General features: G+C 39.5%; 1 pseudogene; it reads right to left on the reverse strand.

The window, feature by feature from the left end:
• The window catches only part of LOC113083321 (metabotropic glutamate receptor 8-like), a 93,048-nt pseudogene that overhangs the window by 11,568 nt on the left and 58,885 nt on the right, over positions 1-22,595 (reverse strand).

Here is a 22,595-nt window from a genome sequence, read left to right on the forward strand (position 1 = left end):
ATGTAATTGTTTATAATCTTTCATAAAAATCGAATAACTTGCTATGCTTTCAGCCGACAACAACATTGATCTAATTTGCATGATCTAATAAATTAAAGCTACATTTTGGTCTCGTGGAACACGTAATAAATGCATGCACATAATAAATAATAATACACTTACATGAACAAACAGTGAACGACTGTGTTAATTTATAATAATTAGAGACCTTCTTGTAAAGTGTTACCAAATTATATATTTTATATACATTATATAAAAAATATGTACATTGTATGTATACCTTCTTCCATATACAGTAGTACATCACAAAACGGGCCACTGAGACTAATTTTAGTGATGCACAGGAGAACATTTCTAGTGACTTGTTTCTCAGTGTGACTCTGCTGTGAAAGAAAAAGCAAGTGAATGCATTAAAGAAAGCATTCATACAAGCAGAGCCAGTATCTTTTCAAACTAATGTGTGACCTCATCCTCAGCTTATTGTTTGCTGTTGTGACTCTACCTTGAGCTAAGCTTCTATTCCTCTTCTGTATGGCATCTTCTGTCTGCTGCATTAGTTTTAGCACGTTAAGTCATGGCTGCAGAAGTGATTTTCCCTTGCACACAGATTTCCCATGATTAAGAGCACAACGTGTGGCACACTAAGGACCTGGGTGGTCACTCTCTCTCGAACGGCAGGAATATCATCTAATGAGAAGCTGCTGGGGAGGATGAATTAGGACCAGTGTCTTTTGTGGCAGGTTTGCCTTCATGTATGATGATATTACCAGGGCAAATGTAACTGAAGCTTATCTAATCTGAGGTAATACGACTTCCACTCTGAACAGCATGATCCTACACAGTAGGAGAAACCGCGTGATTGAGGTCTGTGTGTGTGTCCCGAACAGATAGGATATATTACAAATAAGAAGCAAAAGCCTTGGCTAGCATGTTTTTTTTTAAGGTTTAAATAAGGTGGAATTTCTTTTTACAAGATCTGAAGAGCAGAATATGTCCTAGGTGAACGAAATGACAAATATGGTGTTAAATATGGACCATAGATTGTAAATGAAATCGTTTTATGGAGAACACACCACCAAACACTTAGTCTTTGATTCACAAGAGCTTGAAGAACAAAGATGGCAGAGCTAATTGGAAACAAAGCTGGCCTTCAAGGAATTTAAGACACTAAAGTGAAACAAAAACATTGAAATGTCACTTAAAGATCCCGTTTAGGTACGGTGTCTGGGATGGAGTAATTGAAATTGCTGCACGGGAGGTGCAAGTTGCTTGTGTTATTTCAGGCTTATGCAAACTTAAATCTTCATAACATCATTCATAACAGAGAAATAGTAGAATATTTCACGCTCCAGCAAGAATATGCTTACACCCACGAGAGGATTACCCTAACAGATGTGCAGTTACTAAGAACTTTGCCACGTTTCAGATAATGTTGGAATATTACTGTGCATATCAATGTATTTCACCCACTGATCCGCTTGAAATATGCATTTACATGCTGTGGCAGCATGCAGAGCCAACCTCAAACAAACCATTTACAATTACAAAAAACAGCGCTGTATGAAAGGAAAAAAAACATCTTCATGACTGTTAATAATGTACATCTTGGCTAACGGCATTATATTGTTTTACATAGAGTCACTCACTTAAATTACATCAATACAAAGCAAACTTGACCTTAAAAAAATCGAAATAACCCAAGCTCAAATCAATTTACCATGCCTTTTAATTATATGAGAAACACATTAGGCTTCCTGAATGCAGATCTGGTCATATGATAAACCATAACAGAAATGTGTTCACTAAAAGCTTTTGCCATGTTTCAGATAACGTTGTAATATAATTTATTTCACACTATCCTCTTGAAACATGCATTTACTGTGCATGCTGCTGTAACGTGAGTCAAAGCCAAAGTCAAAAAAGTATTTATGATTACCAAACAGCAAGCCCGTATAGGGGGAAAATAACATCTCAATTACTTAACTTTAAAAAAATAAATAAATGAATTCTAAGTAACCCAAGCTTGAATCAATTTACCATGCATTTCAATTATTTGAGAAACGTATGGATCGGGTCACATGGTGAACTTAACAAAACCCAATAAAATGATCTGCCAGTGATTTATGCAAGACCCGTAATTTGATTCGACAGATATGTGGAGAGATTATCTTAACCAGTCGCCTTTGGAAGGCATTGATTTCCTGAGGAGCCGTGAGCACACTGCCCATGCACACTCGCAGCACTTTATCGACTCTTACGATTCTGCATTTGAGTCTCTGCATTGGAAATGTCAAAGTGCACGTATTGGTTTTTGAGGTGATACCATTCTCAAATGCAGGAGGGTAGATCATATCAGCCTCGATATCTTTATGCTAGTGTAAAATGAAGAGGTAATAGTGGCTGCAATGGAAACCCACACAAATTGATTTTTGAGGCATTAACCAAAGCACATTCTTGATAATGGAAGAATATTTCACAGGCGGTGGGATTTTATCTACTTTTCTACTGTGGTTCATTTCACAAATGCTGCAGCCAATACGACATTGACTCTTTGTAATGATATTAATTCAGGGCTAGTCACTTTTTCATTACGAACCAATTATGAAGTCCTTTCGCTTGGCGTGGTTGCCAATCAGACAATAGTTTAATAAATACAGACTTGAGGCCATGTTTTGTTATGTGTGACAATGAGATCTGCTAAATATTTTTAAGATGCCCTTTTTTCTTATCAAGTGATTCATGTCGTTGCTTTCTTATCTTGAGTAATGCGATGGGTTGGGGGTCTGTGTTAATAGAATGCCATCTATACCACAGTTCTAGTGTTAAATGAGAATTTAAATAAGCTTGTTAGTGCAAGGAATAATTGGTATATCCATAATTGTCTTTCTTGGCTAGCGCAAAGCGTAGCAGTCACAGTGAGAGGCTAATGTGACTAAAGAGCAGTGTGGTAATGAGCTTTTATCATGAACCACAGTGAAAGAAAAATCAATTCAAGAGTTCCAACATTTAAAAGACTATTGAATAACTTGTTTGCATAGATGTTATACTTTTAAGGATTGAAAAACAGCATACGGGTTTGGAACGACATGAGGGTGAGTAAATAATTGATTGATTATTTCATATCTGAACTATCCAGACTCCTGCAAGTCCTCCTAACCCAAGCTTCAGATATTTCTGAGATGCTTTTTGAGTCGCCACCTACCTGATCACCTCTGACTCATTTGTCTGTTTCCTACAGTGCACCCGAGGCGAATATCTATCAGTCTGAGAGTATCTGAAACCCTGGTTTTGGCTTCCTTAGGTTAGCTTCTTAACATGTGAAATTTTCTGGAGGTTGTTACCTGCTGGGTCAGGTGAAAGGGGAACCAGCAGGTGACTTCATTATCTTTAGCCTAGAGCAATATTCTGCAACCTATAGCTCACATGCACGTAAACAAACATTCATATTGCCTCTTCCTAATAAAAACATGCATTTCTCAAATTCTTTGGAGCAGTCTTTTTATGTTATATTTCCATATGCAAATTGCTGTCACTTCGTAGTTTTCATGCCAATTCCTACCAGAAGCCAGAAAAGAGCTAAGGCTGTATTCAATATTAAAAGCAATTACTTGTAATGGCATTATGAATACCAATGCATTTAGTTACAGATTTTGTAAATCTCACTTACCCTTTCTGCCGAATGTGCAGTGCCAAAGAAGATAGGTATAAATGCTAACCAAATGATGCAGGTAGTGTACATAGTAAATCCAATTGGCTTGGCCTCGTTGAAGGTCTCTGGCACGCCGCGGGTCTTGATGGCATAAACAGTGCATGTTACCATCAGCAGGATGCTGTAGCCCAGCGAACAGATGAGCGACAGGTCTGAGATGTCACACTTAAGAACCCCACGAGCCTTCTCGGGGTCTGATGTGCGCTGCTCACCGTAGTCCACCACCGTGTGTGGCGGATCGACGGCGAACCACACAAACACACCGAGCAGCTGCACCGAGATCAGGCTAAAGGTGATGACCAGCTGGGAAGCAGGGCTGATGAAGCGTGGCGCGGCCACTGACTTCTTGCCTTGCTCGAAGATTCGGTGAATGCGGTTGGTTTTGGTTAGGAGAGCGGCGTAGCTGAAACACATGCCCAAACCCAGGAACACCCTTCGGAAGGAGCAGATGGCCAAACAAGGCGTAGCAATCATCAAGAAGGTGATGACGTAGCACAAGAAGATCCCCGTCAGAAGCACGTAGCTCATCTCTCGGCCGGATGCACGTACAATTGGTGTGTCATTGTAGCGACTGAAAGTGACCACCACAAAACTTGTAGCCAGGATGCCAAGAACTGCAACAAACACCGGTACGGCCGCCCAAGCAGAGTGCCATTCCAGTTTGATGATCGGGATTGGGATGCAACTGGTGCGATTGCGGTCTGGGCGCTGCTCATACGGACACAACTCGCAACTGAACTCGCTGGCTTGGAAGTGGTAGCCTTCGCATCGCTCGCAATGCCAGCAGCAAGATACACCCTTCACGATCTTCTTCCTTTCTCCCATCTGGCACGGCACACTACACACTGAGACTGGAAGAGTGGGGTCACTTGTCCGCCAGCGCATGCCATCCACCTGCAAAGGATGACAAAAAAGTCTTGTCAAATACAAATACCAGAGGTGCACTGTTATATTATCAGGACTAATTGGGACCTACATTGTCAAAATCACACAGTGTACGTTCATTTAGACCAGTGGAGAACTGGTCCCCCAACTGAATATTGATGTACTGTACATTACTTTTCTAAGTGATTTTCACATTTTTACCAGTTAAATAGTCAACAAAGTTTTAGATATTTGTGAGTAAGCAAGAACACCCTTGCAACACGCTAAAAAGGTTGCCTGTCCGCCAGCATACGGCCTCCACTTGCAATGGATAATGGAAAAAGCCCTGTCAGAGATGAAGACCAGAGGCGTGCTGTTATATTAAAAAACTGTGCATTCAAAGGAAGTCTCATTCATTACCCACATAAATGTAGGTTGTGTCATATTTGCAGAAGAAATCACTTTATTGCCCCTTAGCGCCTGAAAGCTGTGAAAAATAAAAAGCCAACGCTGCTCTTTTAAGTGCTGCTTCAGTTTGGCTCTCAGGCACAACTTTGTTGACAGATATATTTTGGGATAAACTTGTGCCAGAGGTGTTTGAGATTCAAAAAATAACATGTCAAAGTTTGAAAAGTGATTGCAAAGTACTATGCATGAAATGTAATTGCATGTAAAAAAAAAACTATTTTGCAAGACCAATCCAAGGGACAAATAAGGACAGCTCTAAACGTATGCTCTGTGGTTCTCACTGTTGCCTGCTGCACAGAGATGGCCGTGAATGAATTATTCATGCTTGAGACAAATTATGTCTGGCAAAAACAGATTGGCTTTAATTAGAGAAGCGAGAAAAGAAGGGACATATTAAAATGAAAATAAGGACAAAATTTGCAAATGAACAGATGTTTAAATTTGACTTATCACATAAAAGGGTATGAAGGGTACATAAGAATAATTGAAAGACCAAATTCCTTCATTTGATTCTTCCCGTTCTGTCTGAAACAAAAGCCACACTGACCATTCACAATTGAGCAGTTTCTGTAGCTCAAGTGGTATAGCATTGTTTTAGCAAGCGCAAGGTTGGGGGTTCGAATCCCAGGGAACACATGTTAGGAGAAAATTATTAGCTTGAATGCAATGCAAGTCACTTTGGATAAAAGCATCTGCTAAATGCATTAATTAAATTAAATTTAATTCATCCTGAAAACCGTAATGGGGAGTGAGAAGGGTTTCTGAGGTTTAAACGCTGTTAGAATCAACGCTAGCCATTTACACACATCAGTACCAGGTATTTTAACTAATCTCTTACCCTAGTACTAAATGCTGCAGCACAGCTCCTCCCACATAAATCAAATACCACAAACTATGTCACTTGTTGAAAAGCGATGAGCAGTTCCTATATTTAAACGACCTGATTTTTTCCCACAATTACAACAAAATTGTTTGCAATGTTGTTATATTATAATTATTACATAAAAACATCATAATTAAGAAGTAATAACCTATTTTCTATCCTATTTCATCAGTACGCTCTGTTTGAATAGGTGTGGTGGATTGTAGACTCGGAAGTAAACACCCACTGCTATGATATATCCTTCAGATGGATGCTGCTGTGATTTTGGTTAAAAACACATAAATAGTTCATATCAAACGATCTGTAATAACAGACAAAGCAATAGTGATCACATAATAAAACATTTACACTCACTTGTGTGTTGCGACATTACTTTCGGATCCAATATAGTTGCACAGCGTCGTCTTTTAGTTTCAATCTTTCTGAAAATCCTGCTTTGAAATCGTGCCTTGTTTATAAAACAATTCCACGATGGAATGAAGTGAACAAAGGACCAAATTCTTACTGACGTGATCTGGAAACTCCTTAAAAATAAAGTTCATCCACTCTTTCCTAATGTTGGGATCAGAAAGAAGGCAAAGACTTGGCTCTGAACAGTGTCTTCTTGTTTTCTGAAATATTTTTATTGTTTGGCTTCCGTGTAGACCTGTGTTTACCTCTCTTTCCTTATTTATACTACATGTACAAATCGGTGGGTGGAGCTAAACAGGCAGTGATGTAGAAGCAGGCGTTGATGATCTTCTCTAGCTCTGAGGTGGCACATAAAGTGGCACATTCCACAACCTGTAATTTTGGCTTCAATATAAGATGTTTTTGGACTAAAGAGAAGGTTTTGAGTTCTGAAACGTACAGAATCTAATATGTACAAAAATAAAAATCAAGGAAATTTGGATATCTTAAGTCTTGTTTCACGTCATTTTTTTTTTTTTTTAAGTGCCCAGGACACCCTAGCAACCAGGCTGCAACATCCTTAAATTAACCATAACAACTAGTAATTGCCTAGACACACACCACTCGAATACTTGCTTTGAAAATTTGCATTTAATTTTACACAACCTCAATATTTTGCATCTGATGGAAAAGATTGCTTCGGCAATTTACATATTGAATGTTTTATTAGTAGTTTCAGTAAATAAACAACGCCCTTTAAAGTGACCAGCACATCTTTCAATAAACAGCAAAAATTGCAAATCAGTTATTAGCTGTGTGTACTGATTGAGAAAATGATTTTCCCCGAAAAACGAAATTTTAACCTTGTTCAGAGCCACAATCCTTTGAGTATAAAGAAGTCTTTATTTATTTATTTATTTACGGAGTGAGTCGCCCTTAATGAGCTGCATGCATATCGCCTGCACTCTGTAACACATCCTGTGCTGATCTGTTTAAGTGCTTAGGGGGAGATTTTGATACCGGAGTTAAGAAGCGAGATTTTGGATCACAGTTCTGCTAAGCGACCACTCACCTGTGCAGACACAAAGCCCAGAGAAGCTGGGATTCTCTGTCACGTAGAAGAAAACTACAGCTTCAATCTCCACACTGCTGCGAGAGCTTTTGGCCATGAAAACACGGCTCGTTTCTGGCTCCATTAATTTTGTTTTGCAGCCAAGCATAAAACATTACAAGCTTATCTTCCATCGCGTTCACTAATGAAAGCCGGAGAGTATTCATGTCACATGCATCATCAGCAAAGATGAGATTTCCTACAAACATTCATGCTTTAATATATCTGATTTGAACATGCATACTTTGTTATTTCATCATGAATACCAGAAAATGCTTTCCACTCACATTAAGATGCAGTTTGTTTGCCCACTGCCCGATAACTTTGTACTCAGCTGTCGATTTGTTGGTGATCTGATACTGAAAGATGTCATATCGTCCTGGTGCATCTCCATTCTGATTGAAGACCACAGGAGTGCCTGCACTTCCTGCAAAACAGGATATGACAAAATGACTAGACTTACATTTTTTATTCAGTAAAATAGCAACAGAATTATCAGTGTTACACACTTTTTCTTCACACTCATACTGAAGAAAGGACCCAAGCCTATCGAAAAAAATAAGATGATGCAAAATTTCCAACAGGTGAATTAAATAGACAAGGTGTCTGGTATCTACACATGTGAATTCCTCATAGTTCCACAGAAACCTCTGCGGTGCAGGATAGGGTTCAGAATCATGTCTCGCAGGTCTAAGTAATATATGCAGCTTCTTGCTGTACATGCAAAAATCATGGCAACCTTGTGAGGTGGTAAGAAGGTGGAAAGGTAGAAACTTTTATTGAGCTTAGCGTCTTTAAAAAAAAAAAATACCTCCACACCTCTCCATCCATTTACCTTCACCAACTTGAATTTGGACCTGCATTCGAAAAAACACTTTTTGATCAAATTAATGAATCAAAAATGTAAACTGAACTCTCATCAAAAATGCCATAATAACACCCTAGCAATATGCTAAAGCACCCAACTGTTAAACTGCATAACATGGTAAAAATGCACACAACAACCTGTAGCTTCCTGTAGCTCAACTGGTAGAGCACTGCGCTAGCAAACAAACAAGCGCAAGGTTGGGGGTTTGATTCCCCCGGGAACACATGATATATAAAAATTGATAGTCTGAATGCACTGTAAGTCGCTTTTAAAAAGCGTCTGTAAATGCATAAATTTAATTTAACAACCTAGCAACCGCATTGCAACATGCTTAAGCTGCCCAGTTAACACTAGCAACCACCTAGCAAATACATAACAGCATGCTAAGAATGTATACAACACCCCAGTAACCACATGATGTTAAAAAAGCACAGTTGCAACCACCTTGCAACTGTATAATGCTCTAAAAATGCACACAACACCTTAACAGCCATTTTGCAGCATACTTAAACTGCCCAGAAAACCACAGCAACTTCATTGGAACCTGCTAAAACTGTCCAGAAAATCACAGCAATTGCATAACATGCTAAAAATGCACATTGCATATGGAAAACCGATTTCAGATTAAATTAGTGAACCAAATATGTCAAACAAATTCAGATTGCATTAAAGATGTTAGTGCATAAACACTTTTACTGAAAGGCCTTCCACTCTGATCAGAATATGTATGAGTGCAATAAACCTTGCACATCCAAAATCTGAAGTCGTAATTGAATATAGACTAAAGTCTGACATTTCCCTAACTAAACAAATAGTTACATTATAAATGTCAAGAAGTGCACAAAACATGTTGATCCATTATTCAGCATGATTCAATTATGACTCAGAGAGAATCTTGAGTAAATTTAACATTTTTTACAAACTAAAAACTATGTTGTATGTTTATGCATGTGTTACATTTTATCAGTTTTCTTTCCCCAGGTTAAATTTTTTTAATATTTTAAATCACAGATTGTCAGTGTAGACTCCTGGATCCCACTGTATATGGTAAACTTCCATTATTATTATTACAGATACTAATAATACTGCTGTATTGTGCATCAAAGCTTCTGTGTAACTCACGGAGATCTGGTGTGACAGTTCGCTTCTGAAATCCAAGCCGAACTGAAAAAAGAGAAAAATGATGTAGGACTGATAAATCCATCGGTCGCTGTTGTTGCATGTAATGAAAAGGAACACAGTTCACTCTAAAGAGTCTTGCAGCATAATTACAATGCTTTTTTTTATTGCATCCTCCTAAATAAAGCTGAAATTCAACATGTTCCTGGTCAGGTGAACAAACACAATCTCAAAACCTAATAGACCTGGTTGATCAGTTAAATGAGTTTCATTTAAACATGAAAAGCCTCAGTGAAGAACGGAAATGTCAGTACCTAAGATTTAGTTCACCCAAAAATGAAAATTCTGTCATTTACTCACTCTCAAGCTGTTCCAGATTTTGGGGGGATTTATCCTTTAAATTCACTTGTACTAAGCATTTCAAAAAGTCAAGTTTTACCATTGTTACACACCCTTAATCTTTGGAAAGTGTCTTATCAGTTTCGGAAATCGATAAGGACACTTTCGACCCATCATCTTAAATTACAGATGCCCTGCAGAAGAACATGCAAGGACAAGTAGGTTTTAGATGAGATGGCAAATATCCTGAGACAAAGCAATTTGTTTCTCATTCTCGTTCTTGGGAACATGAATTACAATTTGAGCCTGATATCTGAGGTGAGAGTAAAATTCATTTTTCCATTTTCGAATCAAACTGATCGCATATGAGCCTAAAACCTCAACTGGGTAACTGGGTTTATTTTTCAAACCTGTTAAATTACCTAGAATTATGTAAATGAACACTGGAGCTGCAAAACGGAGTTGATGTTTCTTTATGAGAATGTAATGACACAACCCCCTGCTTTAGAAGTGCTTTAGGATCTGCATGCGAGAGAAAATAATGTGGCAATTTAATTGCTTAAGAAAAACAGTAGACTTAAACAGAGAAACGGTTCAGGAACTCTCTCCCTGGAGTCCTGAAACACAATGAACCATGCACATCTCAACTCAAATATGTAACAGACTAAAACTCAAACTATCTACTTGGCCAGTAATCTAAAAGTCTAATGTCTTCATGCAATGTCTTGAAAAGCACAGTTCAAGTTCAACCACCCAAAAACAAACAAACATGCCAAAATGTAAAAACCAGTTATAAAGTCTCTTATATTAAAGAGGACGTAAATAAAAATATATATATATATATATATTTTTTTTTTATGGTGAATTGATTGCATTTTAAATCCAATCAACGTTATAAAACATTCATTTAAAAAACAACATTTCAATAACTACTCATCATTCAACTTAAAAAAAAATGTTTAAAAAACTATTTATTTATTTATATATTTAGTTGAATGGTACAAAATTTGGTACCATGCTTGTGGCTGATTGCAAGGGTGTTTATCAGCTGGTTTCTATTTGGTTGACAGAGTGGCCAACACTTAGCTAACAAACATATTTTCTATGGAGGAGAAAGATTGAAATAATAGCTTTTTTTTATGAACAAAACAAAAATGTTATTTCGCAAACATTATGGGAAGGTTAAATTTGGATGTTTTTCCAAACGTTCAGAAACAAGTAGTTAGGAGTTACATTTAAAAAAACATAAACATTGAACAAATGTTCTGTTAATTACTGGTAAAACATTTGTTTATAATATTGAGAAAAGCTTTCACAATAGCCAAAATTCTGAGAATGTTCCATGTAAGCTGAGCAGGTGGTTGCTTACTGCCCAAATGAAGAAGAAAATAAAAGATCATTCATATATATTGCAAATATGGAACCGTTTAATCTCTGAATCTGAAAACTGAGAGGGATACAATATATACAGTATTATCAGATTTGCTTGGTGAAAAAAAAAAGCATAGTTCTTTTAGTCCACTGCTTTTTAAAATTGTTTAAAAACACTGCCGGCTACAATTATTTCCTTTCCACTGCAGCCAAGTGAAACAGAACTCTTAAAACAAAGATTTTCTTCTAAAAGCTGTTACACCCCTGATCCTTTGAGTTTGTAGAAATCTTGCAACCATCACTAATAAGATGTTCCTATTTTTGTTTCCTTGGGATCTGCACATTTAGCCTTTCAAGATTCCAGCCACTGATTAGCCTTACTCCTTTTCAACAACTTTGCCATCATCTTCCTCCTCACCGCCCTTCATTACAGCGAGTAAACCGCTCTTGAGGCTGATGAGGGGATCGTTTGTGTGGAGTTCAGACACCGGTACACCTTCATGATCCTCAGTTCACACATCCCATTTTTATATAAAAAAAAAAAAGACTTTGATTCGTCCACCATGAAGGAAAGTAGGAGTAGAGGAGGCCAATGCCTCTAGAAGCAATATTTTCAGAGAATATAATGATCCAGATTCGGCAACAGCTTGTGTAGCGAGCATCCAGACAGCCATGTTCTTTTATTTAAGGAGACTTCAAGTGAAGGAAAATACCGCTTCTCTCTGCAAACCCAGGACGCTGAGTGTTTTGTGTTTGATGTGCATGTGAGCGTTGCCTGTAAGATACAACATCCATCGTCTTCAAATCTCTGCTCCAGGGTGCAAACATCATTCCCTGTACGGCGAAGCTGGTTACAGCTCTCTAAGATTACCGTGAGCTTGTTTTCACTGCATATCAGCATAACGCAAGCAAATAAGGCAGTGTGCAATCAGTGATGGTAGATTATTCTGTTATTAATCTAGCAACAGCAAACTGATCCTTTCCCGCATAAGAAATCTCTCATGCTCTTGTCGTGATTGGCGAGGATGGTGGCACAGAAGGTGTAGCAGCTTTCTGAATTTATCCAGCAATACTGATCAAAGCTTGGCTTTCCAGGTGGACCGGGGCAGCGGGAAATTGAGGATTACAGGAGACCGGACAGACGTAACAATAGAGCACTCAGTGGGATTAACCTTTCTGCCAAGTCTTACCTGCTGCGTCTGTCGGCCAAAATCACTGTTACGACTGCACATATTTAGGATCATATTTAAAACGCTAATACTTGAGCAACATACTTAATATGCACATTATAATGCTGGCAGGCTGTTTTCAAGTAGACCAATAAATACAAATATAATTACAACCTAAAATGTCTTGTTAACCACACAGAATACCTTGGAAATGACACAGAACACCATATACTCTAGCAACAATTTAGAAACCACCCCAAATACCCTAGCAGCTCGATAGCACACCCTGGCAACCACCCAGAGTACACTACCAAGTACCTAGTAGTAACCACCCAGAAAACTGTAGCAATTACCCAGAATGCCATAGTAACAACCTAAAACATGTAATTAACTCTTAAGCAAGTCAAACATACTGCCTTTACTCTCATTTCAGCCTGTCTCAGAGGATTTCTTTCTGTGAACATGATGTAATACACCTCCTAAGGCCATTCCTTTATTATTTCAGCACAGAATAATTTGAGAAGAGTATAGAGCTCTGTTATGAAGTTAAATGCTTGCTGCCGCACTTCATTTTAAGATTCACCGTCACGCTGCCTCAACTTACTAGGGGATTTGTTTTACACAACACAATTATCATCACTTTCTTTGCCCAGCTCGTCTGAATGCACAATTCCACAATCTCTCCTCCCGCTCTGTCCATCTCACAACACTAATCTAAAAATAAGCGTATGTAGAGAGCCACTGGACCGGGTGTAATTGTGGCTGAGCTGCCGATTACCCCTCGGCGGCAGGCAGTGATGCTCCAAGTTGGACGTCTGCCTTTGTATCAACTTCCATTTACTGATTCTGTGTCCGCTCTTCTGAAGCTTCTGCGTGTGCATACATACTGAGCTATGGGTATGTTTGAAATGACATACTAGCATGCATTCTACCGATGTCGGCATGTATTAAATATGCAACTGAACCAGAGCACCCTAACAACTAAATAGAACACCGCAGAAACAATAAATAAATTAATAATAATAATAATAAATGAAAAAAAAAAGAAAGTTAAATTCAGTTTATAGCCTGTAAGACAGTCCCTCCAGAAAAACACAGATTTTTTTTTTTGTCCTTGATTTTGCAGCACGTTTTCTTAAATGCGATGGAATATGCAGGATATTTTTGCAATTTTAATGCGATGAAATTGCGTGAACTTGCAAAAATTTCCCCCCTATTGCCATGGGAACCTTATGAAGTGACGTAATTACGTGACGTGAACATCATCTGCAAACCCCGCGGTGAAATCAGGGTGAAACTTTAAGCGCACAAATCATTCTTATTTGCCAACAAAAATAAGCGCAAAAGAATGCGCGAAGCAGTTTCCTGATTTGTTACATGACAGTGGAGCCAAATTATATTGCGAGAACTTCCGAAAACTGCGGTTTGATGAAAAAGAGAAAAAAAGGTGATTTCCCCAACACCTTTTTCTCACTAGGCTACTACCTTAATGTAAAGAGTAATTTCTTATTACTTCCTATGATAAGCGAGCATACTAAATCACAGAATATTTAAGTTGCAATCTCTTACTGCAACGTAAATTATTTTAAATACTACTAATATAATTACAACTGTAAGTTTTTGGTACTGTTCTGTAACAAAAAAGTGCAATCTTACAAATGTAAAGTTGCATCAACTTCTGAATGAAACTACAACAGTGTTAGTAGCCTAGTGAGAAAGGGGTGTTGGGGGAATCACCTATTTTTCTCTATTTCATCCAACCGCAGTTTTCGCAAGTGCTCGCAATATAATTTGGCTCCACGGTCATGTAACAAATCGGGAAACTGCTTTGCACGTTCTTTTGCGATTAGTTTTCTTTTTTCAACATTCTGCTAATATATATGTGAGTTTCTTGCAATAAAAATACAGGGATTATGAAATCAAGCTAGCCCCGCATATTTTGCTTTCTGAAATCGGCGATTTATGCGGCAAAAGAGCGGTGTATTTGAAAAAATGCGGCCTTTGGCTGATTATGCATTAAATCAGGCGATTGCATAATCGCGTTTTTCTGGAGGGATATTTATTAGTATGTTTATTTCAAATTCCATTAGAAGGTGTAACAAAAAATGAATTTTGGACACTATAGGTGCCATGTGACAACAACGTAAAGTGCTACTCACTGAAGCATCCTGTGCACCATTTCATGTACTATTTTAAAAACTTTAATGCATTAGGCAGTGCACATTCCAAACATATATTTAATGCACTCACAAAGTCTGTCCATTGCATCTCACAGAAACACCTATCACTCACACATGTGCACACATTACCACCCTTCACACTTCTAAAAGACCTCTTCTGGACCTCTACACACTCATCCATTTCTTCTCATTGGCCATCATAATCGGTCAGCGCTGTGTTCATTATCTCACACTGGCTAGCAGTTAAAGCAGTGTGTGTGGTCTGTGAAGGGACAGAGGAAGTGCAGTGATGGGTAGTAATGAGAGAGCTCCAGTTCAGGTGACTTAACTCAACCAGTGCACAGATGTAATCGTTCCACAGTATCAGTGGACTCAGACGCTTTAATGAGGAACCTTTCGCTTTTCCTGTGATATCGGCTATGGCCAAACGCCAAGACATCGCACATCCATCAACCATTACCACTCAATAACACAAGACTGTGTGAATGTTACCTTCCTTTTTTCTGTTATTTTACACAAATAAAATGGAGGTAGTTGTGTGTGTGTGGTGACATTATTTTAATGACAATTAAATTAAACCCCTTAAATGAAATCATAATTATCAATGCATTCAGATTTTCTGGTTGGCTATTGTTTTTTTTTTTTTTGCTATTGCCATTACTCTCAATAATTCTTATTAGATTCCCATAACTGTATTCACATTATTTAAAGCATATAATTTTAACATTGATTAAAATTAATACAATTATTTTTACACACATTATTATTATTATCTTTATTAATATTATATTATTATTTATATTATTATGTATTAAACTTATTTTTAATTGTCAGTACGGCAATACATGAAATGTTTTTAATAAAAAAAATATTATGGTACTGAAAATTGAAAGGGGAATTGTCTTTTATACAATCTGAATACATCACAAAATATTAATATTGACATTCTATGATATCAGACTATTTTCATTATTCTAATGTCCTAACTCCTACCAACCAACAGCAACACTTTAATGCCATGCCATGGAGTTTTGTATGGTCAAACAGCAAAAAAATGCAAATATCTACTCTTTTTTTTTCTAGACTAAACTTAGAAGGCACTTAATAGGGTTAGTTTACTATGCCGTTTCTCACAGTAGGGATAATTTTGTCTGGATCCTACAAAGAAAACATAAAATAGAACAGACTACACACTTAAGAAGCATTGCATATGAAGACTTCAGTCTGGGAGGCCTGGCTTTGGGAATGTGCCATTAACAACCGACCATAAAAGTGTTGTCAAAACAAATGGTGAATGTCCAGCGTTAAGAGGCAATGCAATCTCTAAATAGGCCTAATGCTGATCTACTGAAATGTAAATCAGCATTCATTCACACATTCAGCATGATTCACCTCTTGGATCTGACCAAATTTCTGATTTCTTGAAATGCAGCCCATGTAGATTGTTGTGCTATAACTGCACCTAAACCATTGAGTCAAAACTGAAATTGAACCACATTGATGGACCACAATATCTTAAATAAAGATGTATGTGAGCATGCTGCACAGTTTAATAAAAATGTAAAAAAAAAATCAGAAAGGCTGCAGTTCTCTCGGTTGGTTGTGCATCTTTTTCTTCCGCACTTTTTCCTTCCACTCAACTTTCTGTTAACATGCTTGGATACAGCACTCTTTGAACAACCAGCTTCTTTGACAATGAATGTTTGTGAAGGGTGTCAATGATTGTCTTCTGGACAACTGTCAGATCAGCAGTCTTCCCTATGATTGTGTAGCTTGGTGAACCAAACTTAAAGACCATTTTGAAGGCTCAGGAAAACCTTTGCAGGTGTTTTGAGTTGATTAGCTGATTGGCATGTCAACATATTCTAATTTGTTGAGGCACCAGGGTTTTTTGGAAAAAATGCTGTATTTTGACATCAATATTTCAAAAGATTGTGGCTTGAACGGGCTTAAAGAGAGAGATCTACTCTAAATTAGATAAATGTTGGGCATGACCGAAAGTTTATGTAGGGTGTAAATATAATCATCTAATTTGCATATTATGATATCACCAGGAGGCCATCTCGAATTTCCTAATATTCAGGAAATAGTAGATATTGAATTAATGTTTGAACTTAATTATTTTTTTGTGTGTCTTTTTATCCTCATTGCAAATGATCAGAAAAGAGCAAGCCAACTATAAAACAGGAGAAAGTACTAACTTATTACTATATTACTATACAATAAAGTACTGATCGTATTAATATAGTATTAATCACCTATTTTCATTTGCTGCATGTTTTCTTTATTTTTTAAACACGCTAAAATTAATTGAGTTTGTGAGAGGAAAAAAATATATGAGTCGTGTATAGGTTGCATTTTAACACATTAATCCCTTTTTTTCATTTGCTGCATGTTTTTATATATATATATATATATATATATATATATATATATATATATATAATTAATGTATAAGTTGCATTTTATTACATTTAGAAATAATAACGGCTGGCCTTATAATGTTATAATGTATGTCAGGGTTAGGCAAGGAGGAACTCAAGTGCAGACAGGGATTCTCAAACAAAGGGTTTATTACAAAAAGGGGAAAACAAAACCCACGAGGGGGAAAACACGGAGCAAGGTAAAGACTAAATAACTAAAACAGTACTGGACTAACAAGATAAACAAGGACTCTAAATACTAACTATAAACAAACACTCACGGTAATACAAACACTTCTTTAAGGAACAATCACAGAGTGGAACAATCACAGGTACAAATCTCAATGACAATGAACCGACGCAAGACAGAGCACACTAGGAGATCTAAATAGGGGTACTAATCAAGACACGACAGGTGTTACAGATAGGACAATCAAGACACGACTAGGTTAACAAGGGGGGCGGGGCAAGGGAACGAGACAACACAAGCACATGGCCCAAAGACAAGGCCATGCGCTTGTACACAAAACAAGGGTCTGTCATGATCCTGCCTCAAGACTAGGAAAAATCAAGGACACGAGGGCAGGATCATGACAGAACCCCTCCCTTAAGGAGCGGCTTCCAGACGCTCCTCAAGGGAACATCAAACACGGGACATGACTGACATGACAGACTGGGACACAGACACAAACCAACAAGACATGACAAATAATAACAAAGGCAGACATGAAAACACAATGGCAGGGTTAGGGTGACATAACAAAAAAAACAAACAGGGAAGGGGAGGGGGCGGGACCACAAATTTCATGGGGTGCAGACCAGGGTGAGTGGGTGGGGCAGGAGTTTTAGGAGGACAGGACGAAGGCTGACGACGGGGGGTACGGGCAGGTCTGGGTGGTGAGGGGCGGGGAGGGGTCTCGGGACAACTGACAGGGGACATGATAGGAGCAGACAAGGGACGCGGGGCAACACTTACGGGACGCGGGGCAAGACTTACGGGACGCGGGGAGACGTCAGCTGGACACGGGGGGACAACATCTACTGGACACGGGACAACAACATCTACTGGACACGGGACAACAACATCTACTGGACACGGGACATCTACGGGACACGGGGCAACATCTACAGGACACGGGGGGACAACAGGACACGGGACATCTACGGGACACGGGGCCACATCAACAGGATACATGACTTCATCAGCAGGACACGGGGCAACACTCACGGGACACGGGGAGACGACATCTACGGGACACGGGGAGACGACATCAGGACACTCGGGATTTCTGGGGACAGGGTCTGAGGACAAGACAGGACTGACGGGGACTTCTAGGATACGGACAAGACTAGACAAATAATCAGAAAAGGCTTTAGCCGCTAAGACAATTGGCATCTCCTTACGAGATGAGATACACTGAACTAAAGTCTTTGCTGCAGAGTCGGCCGCGGCACTCTCCTGCGCTCTCACGACTGCCGACTTGCATACTGCCCTCTTCTTTGCCGGCTCGGGCACGCCAGCGCTCACCGCTGCTGGCTCGGGCACGCCAGTGCTCTCCGCTGCTGGCTCGGGCACGCTCACTGCTGCTGGCTCGGGCACGCCAGCGCTCACCGCTGCTGGCTCGGGCACGCCAGCTCTCACCGCTGCTGGCACGGGCACGCCAGCTCTCACCGCTGCTGGCACGGGCACGCCAGCTCTCACCGCTGCTGGCACGGGCACGCTAACCGCTGCTGGGTCGGGCACGCCAGCGCTCTCCGCTGCTGGCACGGGAACGCCCACCGCTGCTGGCACGGGCACGCCAGCGCTCTCCGCTGCTGGCACGGGAGGAGACAGGGTCACAGGACCGGCAGGCCCCCTCTTCCTCCTCTTCCTCCTTGGGCGCGGTGCAGAGGCCACAGCTGGGTCAGAGGCGGGTTGGGGGAGTTTGGTCTCGGGCAGGGCAGTCTCGGACGCCGAAGACTCAGAAGTTGACTCCCATGAAAACCGTCTCCCTCGTTTCATGGGGAGACTGCTGGCTGAGGAGGGCACCTCAGGACTCTGGGAGGGGCTTGCCTGACCCCCCAGGGTTGCCACGGCCAGGACACGACCCTCCGGGATCGCCGGCAGCTGGGTAGGTGGGGACCTCTGGGGCTCCTCCTCTCGCCCGCTCGCTCCGGAACGACCTCCCCTGGTCCCCCGGAACACCACAAGGCGAGAGCCCTCAAAACAATCTCGCTGGCCGGCTGATGCCATCCAGCCTTGCCTACTGTCTGCTGAGTTCCATTGTGGTCGGTTCATTCTGTCAGGTATTGGTAAGGGAGGAACTCAGGTGCAGACAGGGATTCTCAAACAAAGGGTTTATTACAAAAAGGGGAAAACAAAACCCACGAGGGGGAAAACACGGAGCAAGGTAAAGACTAAATAACTAAAACAGGACTGGACTAACAAGATAAACAAGGACTCTAAATACTAACTATAAACAAACACTCACGGTAATACAAACACTTCTTTAAGGAACAATCACAGAGAGGAACAATCACAGGTACAAATCTCAATGACAATGAACCGACGCAAGACAGAGCACACTAGGAGATCTAAATAGGGGTACTAATCAAGACACGACAGGTGTTACAGATAGGACAATCAAGACACGACTAGGTTAACAAGGGGGGCGGGGCAAGGGAACGAGACAACACAAGCACATGGCCCAAAGACAAGGCCATGCGCTTGTACACAAAACAAGGGTCTGTCATGATCCTGCCTCAAGACTAGGAAAAATCAAGGACACGAGGGCAGGATCATGACAATGTACCAACAGGATATTTTTAGTTCCCTTCACTTTACAACAAATCCTTTAATTTTAACAAATATTAACAAATATATATAACAACATTTCACAGATAATTACAAAGAAATTGCAAGTAGCACATGAAATTTGGAAGTAGAAAGCCAGAAATAGTATTTTCCTGTAAAACATATTCCAATTATTGTTTTATTTACAACTCAGGAAAATATTTTATTTCAGTTAATATTTAACATATTTTAAATAACAAACATGTTTTTATGGTTTAAGATAATTATAATAACCCTGATATACAGTATAAATAAAATATAAATATTAAATTTTAAGTTCATATCTGCAATTCTGTGACAAGTCCAAGAGTTGCGAGAATAAAAGTCACAATTACTTTATTTTCTACTTTTTATTTTGTTTGTGTTCCATAATGAAAACAGGCTTTCATCGTTTTCAACGTGAATGTATTTTAAACTGTAATTTATTGCTGTGATCAAAGCTGAATTTTCTGCATCATTACTCCAGTCTTTAGTGTCACACGATCCTTCATAAATCATTCTAACACTCTGACAAAATAAAACCGTTTTCCTCACAATTATTGGGAGCACATCCTAATAAACGTAAGTCTAAAATGATTAATTCATCAAAATGTGCAATCAGTACATGTCAGACTTACACAGTAGAATAACTGGAACAAGTGCTTTCTCTCTAATGACACTATCAGTGAATTTTCCGTATCTGTCTTTCAATTCAAACACAGCCCATGAGGAACGCAAGGTGGTGGAACAAATAACCCAGGTCGCACTCCCCGCAAGAAAACGTATTAATGAGGTTTTAATGGTCCCACGCACGCAGCCCTGCCACCTTAATCGCTCAACTGCAGTTATGCAAATGACACAACTTGAAGGCAAACACAAGCAGATGATAACAAAACGCTGGAGTTGGGGGACAGAAAAATGAAAGAGTAAAGAAGACGCACGGAGCAAAACTAATATTTAAATGAATCGTTTGATATGGTTTCAAAGAGAATGTTTAACTTCTTTTGTTTCAACATGATTCCAGGCGCACAAGGGAAGCCAAAACAGTCAATCATGCACAGCTCTCTCCTCACAAGTTATACACAAGACGCACGTGGCACATTATGAAGAAATATGAGCACCCCTTAAATTTTCCTGCTCTCTGCTTTGATGCATGTGTGATGATGTTAGGGGCCACTGAGGAGCCAGTGGTGCAACTTGGCCGAGAAATGGCACACACTGCGATCTGTGATCGCGAGGATTAATGAATGAAGCTGGACCTTAGAAATATGAAAAATGAGTGAGCACACTTGAATATGTACATAGACAAGCACTCTGTGGAAAACATGAGAAGCTGCTTCAGTAAAAGACATGCTTACGGCACCGCATAGCAAAATATGGCATAACACTTTATAATAACTTTCATTAATATGGCTTTAATGCACATTATACTGAATAAGGCTTTAAGGAATAGTTGAAAAATGAGAATTCTTTCATCATTTGTTCACTCTTGTGAAGGAAATGCATTCACTTGCACGTCTCATAATTGAGCACAACACTGCAAACTTGTATATGCACATTTTTAGCAAATAGTAACTTTAACAAAAAAAAATTAAAAAGTGTGCCAAATAAAAATATGATTATTTCAGTAGAACAGCACTTACAACTATCTGTTAAGCATTAGAGGAAGAATCCAGACTTACATTCCGGCGAATAAATTGACTTGAAATTGACCAACTTGTATCAGTTATCTTGAAACTTAATTTAGACTCAGCCCTGAAGGACTTGTGAACTTGTGAAGATCCAAACACTCACCATTGAAATTAACGCTCCGGATGTATCCGAGGAGCTCCTTTCCGTTGATATTGCTCATGCGGGGGCAGAGGCCGGGGTATCCGAAGCAGTAGTCCCTGTGCATGCGGTGAAGCGCGTGTGCCATGGCATAAACCGCATCCATCACAAACTGCACCTTCCCCTCCTGCTCGTAACTGGAGTCACGGCCCACCTTCTCCAGACCTGCACGAGCAACACAAAACACACATCTTGAACAAACACAGCCTTGTGTGAGAGCTCAGCATTAGATGCTTCATTTGGAGAATCCACTCTTGCATATGCAGTAACTCTCTTCTTAATAAATTGCAATTTAATGTTTCTCAAATGTAGCCACTCATTAGAGTAATTAGCTAATCAAATCCTCCAGGAGGTGCGTACGCCGGCCTTCTGATGCACAATATGCCAGTTAGAGCAGCAAAAACGTGTTCTTTCCAAACAAATATTTCCTTCCATATCTCTAGAGATGGCAAAAGTAATATCACGCCTGCGGTTCGGAACAAATATTCCAGCTGTTGTTGTGCGTAAATTGAATTTGGCACTGGCATCTATGATTACTTCTCTTATAATCATCAGAGCGCTTTCCAACTTGGTATATTTTAGCACTGGATGCCTCCGGGAACATCTCTCTTTTCCCACCACAGTTTTTGACAATGAAGTATAAATAAAAAGTGGACAAGGTGAATTAGCAAGACCTGGGGTCCTCCGCTGCTTCTGCTGTCAGCGAGGAATTAATAGGCTCCTGTAAATGAAACCCAATCCACTTTTATAGCACATTCAGAGGAATGGGGAAATTATGCATTTGGTCTTCCAAAAACTAGATGGATTACCCGAGTGAGATAAATACAACACACAATACAACAGACCCAGTGTCAAAACAAGGTGAGCGTCAGGTTTATTTGTGATCACACCTCCACAATGACAGTCCATTCACAATCTAAATCACAAACTATGTTTGGAAAGCAATGCTAGCTGGATGCCAATTGGTGAGACATAGTGGTGAATATTTAAAATAAATACTGTAACATATAATAAACTAGTATAAAGAATAACTAATCTTATAATAAACAAAGTAATACA

Source organism: Carassius auratus, unplaced genomic scaffold (assembly GCF_003368295.1).
Source record: "Carassius auratus strain Wakin unplaced genomic scaffold, ASM336829v1 scaf_tig00037769, whole genome shotgun sequence".
NCBI lineage: Eukaryota > Metazoa > Chordata > Actinopteri > Cypriniformes > Cyprinidae > Carassius > Carassius auratus.